A 10,633-nucleotide genomic window follows, 5' to 3' on the forward strand; every position below is an offset into this window, starting at 1 on the left:
CAAAATGTAAGAAAAGACAATTGATACATTAATGTGTGAGGATCTGAGGTCTTTAATACTGAGTATTCTCATTTAGAAGTAAAGCATGACTTCTCATTTATTTTTTCACATGAACTCCTATTAAAGTTGTAGTTTCTTCATGTATTTTTCAATGTGCATGGTGTCAAATTTATTCATTGCTATTGTGAATACAGTTTCTCTATTAAATCTTATAACTGTTTTCTGAGGAAAGTGATTTTTATTTTGTATTTTTGCTTTTTTATTTTGTATTTTCCCACTTTACTGGTTTCTTATTCAAAGAGTTTGCCAGTGGATTCTTTTGAGCCGTCTAATTAAACCTTATCGTCTGCAGATAATGATAATTTTGTCCCTTTCCTTCAAATTATATAATTTCTTCATTTTTTCCCTGTCTTATTACCAAAGAGTAAACTTCCACATTATTTAAAATATTCTTTATTCAGAATGACTCCAATATTTTACTACCACGTGTGGTGGCCTGAATACAATGTATTTTTGAAGGGCTGCAGCTTTTAGAATGTGTTCAAAGCTTCAAATTTCAATCTCCCTTCCTGAACCTTCTGTTCACTGGTTCCCTTGTATACCTCCCAGCCCCTCTCTGCCCATTATTGAACAAGTCTTCCCCTTTTAATACACGAGTGGTCTATCTCCATACAGACAACCCCATCACTTACCTACTGACGCTTCTTTTCTAGTCTAAACACCCACATTTCACTGTGGTAAAGCTCACCTTCAATTCTCAGACCAACACATTTAAACCACTATTGTTTTACTTAGTGTATCCCACGAAACCACCAGGCTATTTTCTGCCAAATTAAAAGTTAGAGTCTTGTGTAAGATTTTTTTTTTAAGTTTGCATTTTAAGAAAATGCTAAACTATTTTTCTCACATAGAAATTATCATTTCATTTGAATTTGCTGACTTTTTGCCAGTGAAAAGTAAAAATAACCTGGGATTTTGCATATGCCATGCAAAAAAGGATTGGCTCCATGGGTTCAGCTGGTTAGAACAATATGTGAAGACAGAGTGAGGAAAAGAGTAACAACAGTGACTGTTAGGGATCCTGCCAGGGTTACCTATGGGAAGGAAGAAGGGTGGGTGTCTACAAGGTGCGAAATGGAACTAGTCTCTGAATCACACTGACCCTTCGTTTCTTCAACTCTGTGGATCATTGCCTGCCTTGCAAGTGTAATACAGGAATGAGAGACAACATGTGTAAGGCATATTGGAGGACACTTGGCAACTAGCAGGCACTTACAAAGACGAACTGTTAGCTTCCGGCTAGGTTTGAAGGTAGGGATAATGGGCCATGTTATAGGTAACAAAATGGAAAGAAGAGACCCTTCTCTACTATGAATTTCTACATAGAGTTAACCCCGAGCACGCTCAAGGATTTTAGGATTTAGCCAACAGGCAGTGCTGTACCTGGGGCGGGTGTGTGTGTGTGTGTGTGTGTGTGTGTGTGTGTGTGTGTGTGCAGTTCTAAACTACACACCCCCATGACTACCTCCCAAGGAGATAGAAACTCTTACTCTTTCTTCTCCTCTGTGTGGCGTGGCCTTTGCTGTGAATGCCAAGTATCATTGGAACCGACTTTTCGTCCTACCGTGACGGACCATGAGCTCCAAATGTTTAGATTTCCTCTTCTGCTGAAGGGGACCGGAAGGGCTCCTCATTTTGATATTACAGTAAATAGTCCTTGTGGCCATGTGCCTGGCATTTAAGAACTTCCTTGTCAGCACGTCTTCATTTTTCCAATTTGTTAGCCTGGAGAACAGGCTTATTAGTATCAAACTTAAGTCTTACCAAGGCAGAGTGAAAATTTCCTTCTATCTTTCCCAAAGTGAAGCTAGAGATCTGATTTTTTTTTTTAACATGGTGGGAGGTTTCTGTATTATTATTGTTTAAAATCAATTTCCTTTACTCCATATTCTTTTCCTGTTGTTTATTTTATCTGTCCTTCTCTCCCAGAGGGGCAGCATTAAGGCCCCCATTTGGTTTTTATTAGTGTAATCTGTTAATAGCTGTTCTATAATGCTTTACTTATTGTGTTAATTTTCTGTACTTATTCCAGAGGCAGCTTCCTGGAAGACCATATTTAAAAAAATAGAAGATCTAACTTACTTCTTCTTTAATGGGCCCAGCAGCCATTTATAGTTTCAGCTAAGATTACTGAATACTGTTGATTTACAAGGTCATTGAAAATATATATAAACTGCAGCTACTATTTTAAATATATCTGTGGGAAGCCTAAAAAGCCCATTAGTCTGGTAAAGGTACAAACACTAACCCCAGGGTCTCAGTGGACATTGGCTTATCACTCCACTTCTCTGGGTTTGTCTTGAATATGTCAGAGCTATGGGTACATGCTATTCTGTGTACTGTCCAGTTTTCACGTTTAAGCCCAGAGCTTCGCAGAACCCAAGAGCCCCTAGCTGGGAATGGAGGCTCTATTCATGATCTGCCCCTCTTTACTGAGATGTCCCCAATCTGCCCCTTGGGACCCATGTGTACTGTGCCAGTCACGGCATGCTAAACTCTGGGTCCCAGGAACCATTGTCCAGTTGTTGGGAATTTTGATGGAATGTACCTTACATGAACTTTAGTATTCATGGGACTAGTTCTCAAATTAAAAAGGAGCTTCAAAGCAGAGCACTTGAAAAACTAACTTACCTGAAGGATAACAAAGGAGATATCTGGGATCCATGTGATAAGTTGGGCCCCCAAGTTAGGTTGCATTCGGAATTAGATGGATGCACGGAAGTGAAGAGAACATCGCTCAGTGATCAGCATCATGGGTTCTAGACCTGCCTCTGGTGTGAATTAGCTCTTAAGGTTTTCAGGGGCCTCAGTTTCCTCCTCTGTAAAACAAAAGTTGGGAAGGAAGTTCTAAGGTTCCTCCTCTTACAATCTAGGCAGTGTTCAGCCAATGATCAATTCAGGGGGCACGAATCATCAGCAGGTGATTAAATCAGGATTAGGCTGCTTCCCATTCATTGTTGAGTCTCTGGCGATGGGTAGGCTCTTGGTGCAAAACAGAAGCCCATCTGTGCTTTTATCATACATTAGTTTTTATTGTGAAGCCTAAGTAAAATTCTGTTTGAGACGAGGTTTGTACAGTACCATGGCCGTGAGTGGCAGCAGGGAGAGCACTAGATGGAAGTCACTGTGGCCAGCTGTGTGACCCCAGGCAAGTCACCTCCTTTCTCTCAGTCTCTTCTCCTTCATCTGTCAAATACCGGGTTTGACGATGAATCAGCAAAGTAGCTTCAACTAAGAAAGTCAGTGACCTTGTAAGAATTGCCTGCTGTGTTAAGTAAATGAGAAGCGTCAAATGTGCCCCAACATCCAGTACCCACAGCAGTCAGAGCATGTTACCCATGATTCAGTGCTCCCTGAGAAGCCGTACATGAACTTGCTATGGGGATGGGCTGGGAAAAAGAGGACGGGAAGGGGATCTGTATGCGAAGGGTTGACAGGGAATTCTATGCAAAGAAGGAAATGAGACCACCCGTAATTGTCTGTTTTTGAGCTGCAGACTGTATCAAATGCTGTTTTTAAATTGGTGCAATGCCTGGATCTTAGCACCGTGCCCCACCTGTTTTGTCTGTTTCTATACCATGCAAGTGATGGTGATGTTTGAGGACTTTCCTTTCAGGTCGTGCCATCAAAGAGGGCAATGAAAAGCGACCCAGCAAAGTCAAGGCATATTTAAAAGAAAGAGGGAAAAAGCCCATATACATTTCAATGGAAGTACTTTAAGGCATTTCAAGTAGGAGTCTGAGAAATAATTACAGAGTTTAAGAAGAAAGAATCTTAACTTTGATCTGATTTTCTTCTGTAAAGCAATTAGGTGCATCATTTTTCAAGTGCTAAACGAAAATTCTAATGGCTGGACCCAAACGCTTTCATTTGTGTCTTGGGACTTCTATAATTCCCCCCCCCCCAAAATTTAAAAAAGTTATTAAGGTGATTTTCCAGAGGGATTAATACATAAAGCATTTGCTGATCAGCTCTCATAAAAACTACAGCAGCATAGAATAGCTAGATTCAAATCATGCAAGAGACTAGTTAATAGCACCAAACTAAGAAATCTGTAAAGTTGATTTGATGGAGATAAACTGTCAAGGTACAAATGGAATTTTCCCTTCCAATTGCTGCTGGGGGTTTTAATGGGAATGTGCATGATGTGGACTTTAATATTCATGGGAGTAGTCCTGAAATTAAAAGAGAGCTTCAGGGCTTCCCTGGTGCCGCAGTGGTTGAGAGTCTGCCTGTCGGTGCAGGGGACACGGGTTCGTGCCCCGGTCCGGGAGGATCCCACATGCCGCGGAGCGGCTGGGCCCGTGAGCCATGGCCGCTGAGCCTGCGCGTCCGGAGCCTGTGCTCCGCAACGGGAGAGGCCACAACAGTGAGAGGCCCGCGTACCGCAAAAAAAAAAAAAAAAGAGAGAGAGAGAGAGAGCTTCAAAGCAGAACATAGGGACAAACTAACTTCTTACCTGAAGGATAACAAAGGAGCTATGTACAAAAAAGGAATGTGATAGATTGAGCCCCAATGTTAGGTTGCTTTTCCTCTTAAGATTTTAAGTGCCAAGTCCTTCATAGTTCATATACATAAAAGCTAGACTGTCAGCTCCTTGATGGCAGATACTAGGTGTTACTTTCTTTTTGCTTTCCCAGTACCCAGCATATAGTTCTTAGCACATAATATATTTCCTTTAAATGTTTGTGAAATAGTGGAATAAAAATACTTTGTTAATTTAAAAAATGTGTGGCATATCTTCTCCCCACTAACTAGATGGATTGACCACTTGTGCACCAACTAGGAAGCAGAGCAGAGGTGGCCTACAGGCTAAATTTGGCCAGTGCTTGTCTAACCTTTAGAAACTGAGAAACTTCAACTTCACCCAACAGTATGGATTTCTGGATTCTTTTGAAAAATCTAAAGATGTGGGAACGTTTGGGCCACAGCTGGTGACAATTAGCTGGGGCCCAGGAGCAGCTGCCCCCATTATACAGGGTTCCTTCCAAGTTGCCACTTATTCCCTAGCATATGACTCCAGGCCAATTTCACTTTTTTATTTACCAGCCTGGTCCACGGGACAGGCTCTCAGATCAGGAGAGAATATCTGGTCTGCATTATATCAGTGCTAATTTCGAATTGAGTTAAAGATCTGAGTGCGAGCTTAACTGTTTTCTCCAGGTCCATGAAAAGAGAAGGCAAGATTCTAAGTACTAGGCTTCGAGGGGTCATCTTTAGTATGTACATTCCTATGACTTCTCTGTGCTCCAGGGAGAATAGAGCAGGCTTGGAGCTCTGAATAATCCAAATGATATTGAGTAGGAGCCCATCAGGGACTTGTTCAAGTTTGTCAGAGCATATTAAAATACCATACCCTCACATCATCAAAAAGGGTACAGCGGTCCATCTGTCTATACCTTTCTTTCTCATGTTACATTTGTACAGGAATTTTTCAAAATTATGTCACCTACCATATTCTAGTATAGTGAATCAAAATGGGGAAAGAATGGAGAGCAAGCCATGATAATGCACATCAGTGAAAGTCCAATAATTGAAATAATTATTGCTTAAGATACCATTGCTTTAATCAGCCCATCATAAATCAATGCTTTTCACAAATGAAGGTTTAAAATAAAGTGCTGTTAAATAAATCGGGCCTCTTAAAAGGCATGATGCAATCGGGAAGCTCTGGAAAATGGCTAAAAAAGTGGTTTCTGAATGGGTCCACTGGTTCTAGCATTTTATCTTCCACTTAATTAAAAAAAATATTACCTGGTCCTTTCTTAGAAATTACATATCGGAGGTCTATAATGGCCAAGCCTTTAACCCACTAAAAAAATTTACTCCCAGGAACAGTTCATATTTGACGTTTAATTGCTTTTTCTTGTTGGAAAGGAAAATCTGTTTCTTTCCTTCCGTTCTTGATTGACTTTTCAAAACACCTTGTGAGCTATAAAAATGGAGAGGTGTAATTGATTTTCAAAAACTCAAGTGCACTCACACATATTCACATATGTGTGTGTGTGTGCTCACGTGTGTAGACATAAAAATCTCCCCTGTACTGGGAACTGGAGCTTTCCTCACATAACTCTGTAAGGCAGGTGTTACTATCTCCATTTAACAGAGTAGCAGCAAAGGCCCAGAGAGGTTCATTGCTTGATTAGGGTCACACAGGTAGTAGCGATAGGAGGCTGAGTCTTTATCCCTTCTACCCTGTTGCCTGCTTTTAGGTGTGCTTCATACCCAGGTGTGCAGACATCCATGGAGCCAGGATAAAATGTCATGAAAATGGTCTCCATCTCTGGAGTCACTAATCATTTTAGCCTATTTAACCAACACCAGATTCTGGAATTTAATAAATAACGCTACACCATCCATAAATGTCGAAAGAGTCCAACTGTGATTTGCGCCTTTTATGTGAATACTGCATTGTAACTGAGCCAGGAGAAGCCGTTGAACTAGCCTTATAAGTGATAGCATCTTTTTTTTTTTTTTTTTGCGTTACGCGGGCCTCTCACTCTTGTGGCCTCTCCCGTTGCGGAGCACAGGCTCCGGACGCGCAGGCTCAGCAGCCATGGCTCACGGGCCCAGCCGCTCTGCGGCACGTGGGATCCTCCCAGACCGGGGCACGAACCTATGTACGCTGCAATCGGCAGGCGGACTCTCACTGCGCCACCAGGGAAGCCCTAAGTGAAAGAATATTAAAAGAGATTTCTCATTGGACAGTTTGGTGTGGAGGGTGGTCAGATGCTTTCTTATTAGAACAATGCCCACATAGATTTCAAATGAAATTCTGGGGCTCCTCAAGATTTGTTTAAAGAGAAAGAGGAGGTCAGCAGAACATTGATGTGGAAAGGGAAGAAAAAGCCTCTACTTGGTCACCTCGAGTTAGAAAATTTCCATTTCAACATTGTCAATCCCTCACCTCTCACGTGTAGTAAATTCACTACCAAAGGCCAAAGTATTCTTTCTTTCTTTTCTTTTCTTTCCTTTTTTCTTCTCTCTTGCCACAAAACCAGCTATTATTTAGGTCTCTTGCAAAGCGGCACAAACCAACTGTTCCTCCTCAGATTATCCTTTTCAGGGCTCAGGTGATATGCCTCCCTGGGTTATATCTTCCATGTTTTGTGGTCAGATGTGGGCTGTGTCATTCTACAGTATTCCACTTTGCAAGAAAATATTTATGTATGAGTCTCATTAGGTCCCATTTCCTCTGGGAATGGTCCTGCGTGCAGTGTTTTCATGCCAGTGGCAGGCAGTGAATCGCTGGTCTTCATGGGACAACTGGACAGCTGGCAGGAAACCAGGAAACTGCTCCTTCCCCTCTGTGACTTCGCTCAGCCAGAAAACTACAAGGTGTGTGACTGTAGGATGAAAAGTTCCTGAGAGGTTGAATATAACACTTTGAGAAAACACTTGGACGGAAACTTGCTGATGTTGAAGGAATGGAAATTTGTACCATTCAAAGAATGTTTTTTTCCTAGATCTGGAAACACAATGGCTTACTTGTACAGAGTCTTTTCATTATTTTAATTTTTTTTTCTTTTTATTACTGGTAAATAGTAATTCCCATTATTCACCAAAGAGCAGTGAAACTGATACTCTATATAGCTGAGATGAGGGTACATTGGCAAAACCCTTTTGGAAACTCACTTGACCATGTGTATCAAGAGCCATGAGATTTTTTATAACCCATGACCAATTAATTTTTACTTCTAGGAATCCATTCTCAGTACCAAAAAGATTATGCTCGAAAATATTCATCAAACTATTGCTTATAATAGTTAGAACAGGAAAGGGAAGTATAAAATATTTTCTTGATATTCATTGTTATGCAGCTGCTGTAATAATATTGAAATAGGATATGCACTCTTAATGATTACAAATACACAGGCAAAATATGCAGAATTTTAATAATAGATTAAATTTATTCTCTGCTTAATATATAAAAGGCAATGTGTCAAATGCTTTATAGTCATGTCTCCTTTAATCTACTCACCAGATTAAGCCAAATTTATTATATCTCCATTTTACAGATGAAGAAAGAGAGTCACAGGAATTGGTTTATCTAAAGTAACACTGCTAGGGTGAAATTTGAACCCCATCCTGGTTGATGACAGACCTTACACAACATGCAATTCCTCATGCTATGTGGTTAATTTTGAGTAAAAAAACAATCATCAACCACAAAAAATAAAAGAAAGAAAGAAGCACCCCAAACTAAAAGCAACCCAACACCAATAAACAAATATCTGACAAGATCTATTCTTATGATAATCACATGAAAAAGTAAATAGGAAAGTTTAAACCAAGAGAAAACAGCCAAACTTGAAAAGACTTATCTTCCACCAGTTAATAAAATGACAGGTAGCTATCTGAAACAACACTTAAATGTTTAAGGTCTTTCCTCTGGATGGGAATTAGATCCTACATTTTTTTTTTTTTAATATCTTTGTTGGAGTATAATTGCTTTACAATGGTGTGTTAGTTTCTGCTGTATAACAAAGTGAATCAGCTATTCCTATACATATATCCCCATATCCCCTCAACATGTCTGATCTTTTACTAAGAGAATCTAAGTAATATTATTCTGCCAACTTAAGGAAGCAAATCTTAATGAGAGGAATTCTTGTACGTAGATGGAAAAGACTCTGTCCAGGGTGAATTGAGAATTTTCTGGTGGACTGGGTCCTAGACCAGTGGTTCTTAACTTACTTTGTGTGAAAACATATTTGAAAATACTAATGATAACTATGGTCTGTCTCTGTTTCTCTCTCTCCAGTCGTTTCTCAGTATCCATCTGGGATTGGTTCCTGGACCTCCGAGGATACCAAAATCCGTGGATGCTCAAGTGCCTTGTATAAATGATGTAGTACAATTGGCCTTCCCTAGCGGCAGGTTCCGAATCCACAGATTCATCTAACTGAGGATCGAATTTTGGTTGGTTGAACATGCAGATGAGGAATCTGCGGATAAAAAGAGCCCATCGTATTAAAATTTATACATTTTATTGCATATCTATCTACTTTTATTCTACTTTGAAATCTTTTGGGTTCATTGATGGTTTGAGGATTTAAATTAAAATTCCCCTTTATGTTTTGGCTTGCATAGTGTTCTTTGTCCCACAGTTTGGGGGATATTCTTTCCTAAATCATTCAAGCACTGATACAGTTTCCTCAGAGTCTTACCTACACTTGGATAACTAAGGTTTGTAAAGTAAGTTAGTATAATGAATAATTTAGTTTTGATGTTTTCTTTAATATGTTCACATGTTATTATGGACACTTGTATCCCGATGTGTGGCTAACAACTGCCTTTTTGATTTTCCGTGGTAGGATGAAGAAAAAAAGGAGGATATGCATTACTAAGAATCAAAGGAAGTGCCTGACTCTATAACAAAGAGAAAAGCTTCAAAATGTGAGTGGACTGCATTATGAACAGCTTTGCTTACCACACCTGCAAAAATGCACTTTCATTAAGCACATATTTGTTAAGTGCACATGCAGAAGGCATAGTGTTAGATGGACATGAAAGATGGATGGATGATGCCCTTATGTAAGATTTTCCCAGGACTTTAGCATGCTGAGGTTTGGAATTGCACAGGTAGCCTCCTGGAACTATTGGCTATGCTGCTAATAAGATTACAGCTAGAGTATGATTTCATTCTGTGAAATATTTTCATCATCAGGAAGAAGAAAATTATTTTTACCCTTTCTGCTTTCTGCAGTTGAATAATTTTCAGGTACAAATCCCCCCAAATTTATGTGTCCTCTCTACCTTCTATTTAGGATTGTACAACATGAAGACAGAAATAACCATATTAAGAGGTCATTGGTCCGACTTCTCCAGAAACCTCCCCTGGGCAGCGGTCTCTACCTCTGTTACAGAAGACTGCAAAAATACCAGCCATTGTGCATCTGGCCAATTATGCAATGTTCTGTCACAAGGGGAAATTCCTTTCTCACTCCAGCTGGTGAGCAGTTATGCCCTGGAGCCCAGGACGGACATGCCTTGTAACTTTTTAACCTAGTTAGTGTAACTGCCAATATTATTCCTATTCATATAAATGTCTAATCCTTTCTTGAATCTTGCTAGACTATTTGCCTCAATAATATCCTGCGGCAATGAATTCCACAGGTAGATTATATGCTGTTTTAAAAAGTATTTCCTTTTATTCATTTTAAATTTGTTACCTTTTAATGTCACAAGATGGCCCTTGTTCTTGCATCAAGTGGTACAGGGTACAGGCATTTCAAACTGAGCTTTAATTCTTCCAAGCACTTTCTCCGCCATTATTAAAACCCTATATTCTTCATATATTTTCTACTTTGGCACGTGTAATCTTGATTAAATGGGATGATTGATGCAAACAGTCTCATACTGCTTTGGACATATAGTAGGCACTGGAAAAAGCTCTCCATGATTTTCAATGTCGTTTAATGGAGACATATTTATTGAGCATCCATTATGGGCAGGAACTGTTCAAAGCATTGGAGAGACAGCTTTGAATAAGAGAAGGTCCTTGCTCTAAAGGACCTGGTTTTCTAGAGAGAAGACAAGCAGTAAAATAGTGGATAAAGATAAGACTTAC

At 39.8% G+C, this 10,633-nt stretch overlaps 1 long non-coding RNA gene across 2 annotated transcripts in view; it reads left to right on the plus strand.

Annotated features, from left to right (window-relative positions):
• Positions 1-10,402, plus strand: part of LOC114487088 (uncharacterized) — a 38,642-nt gene extending 28,240 nt beyond the window's left edge. For both annotated transcript variants that reach the window (XR_003681713.2, XR_008618604.1), the window contains 3 exons: positions 8,825-8,982; positions 9,378-9,459; positions 9,831-10,402. This is a non-coding gene — a long non-coding RNA (uncharacterized lncRNA). The remainder of the gene's footprint in view (positions 1-8,824; positions 8,983-9,377; positions 9,460-9,830) is intronic.
• Positions 10,403-10,633: the final 231 nt, after the last annotated feature.

This window comes from Physeter macrocephalus, chromosome 11 (genome assembly GCF_002837175.3).
Source record: "Physeter macrocephalus isolate SW-GA chromosome 11, ASM283717v5, whole genome shotgun sequence".
Taxonomy (NCBI): Eukaryota; Metazoa; Chordata; class Mammalia; order Artiodactyla; family Physeteridae; genus Physeter; species Physeter macrocephalus.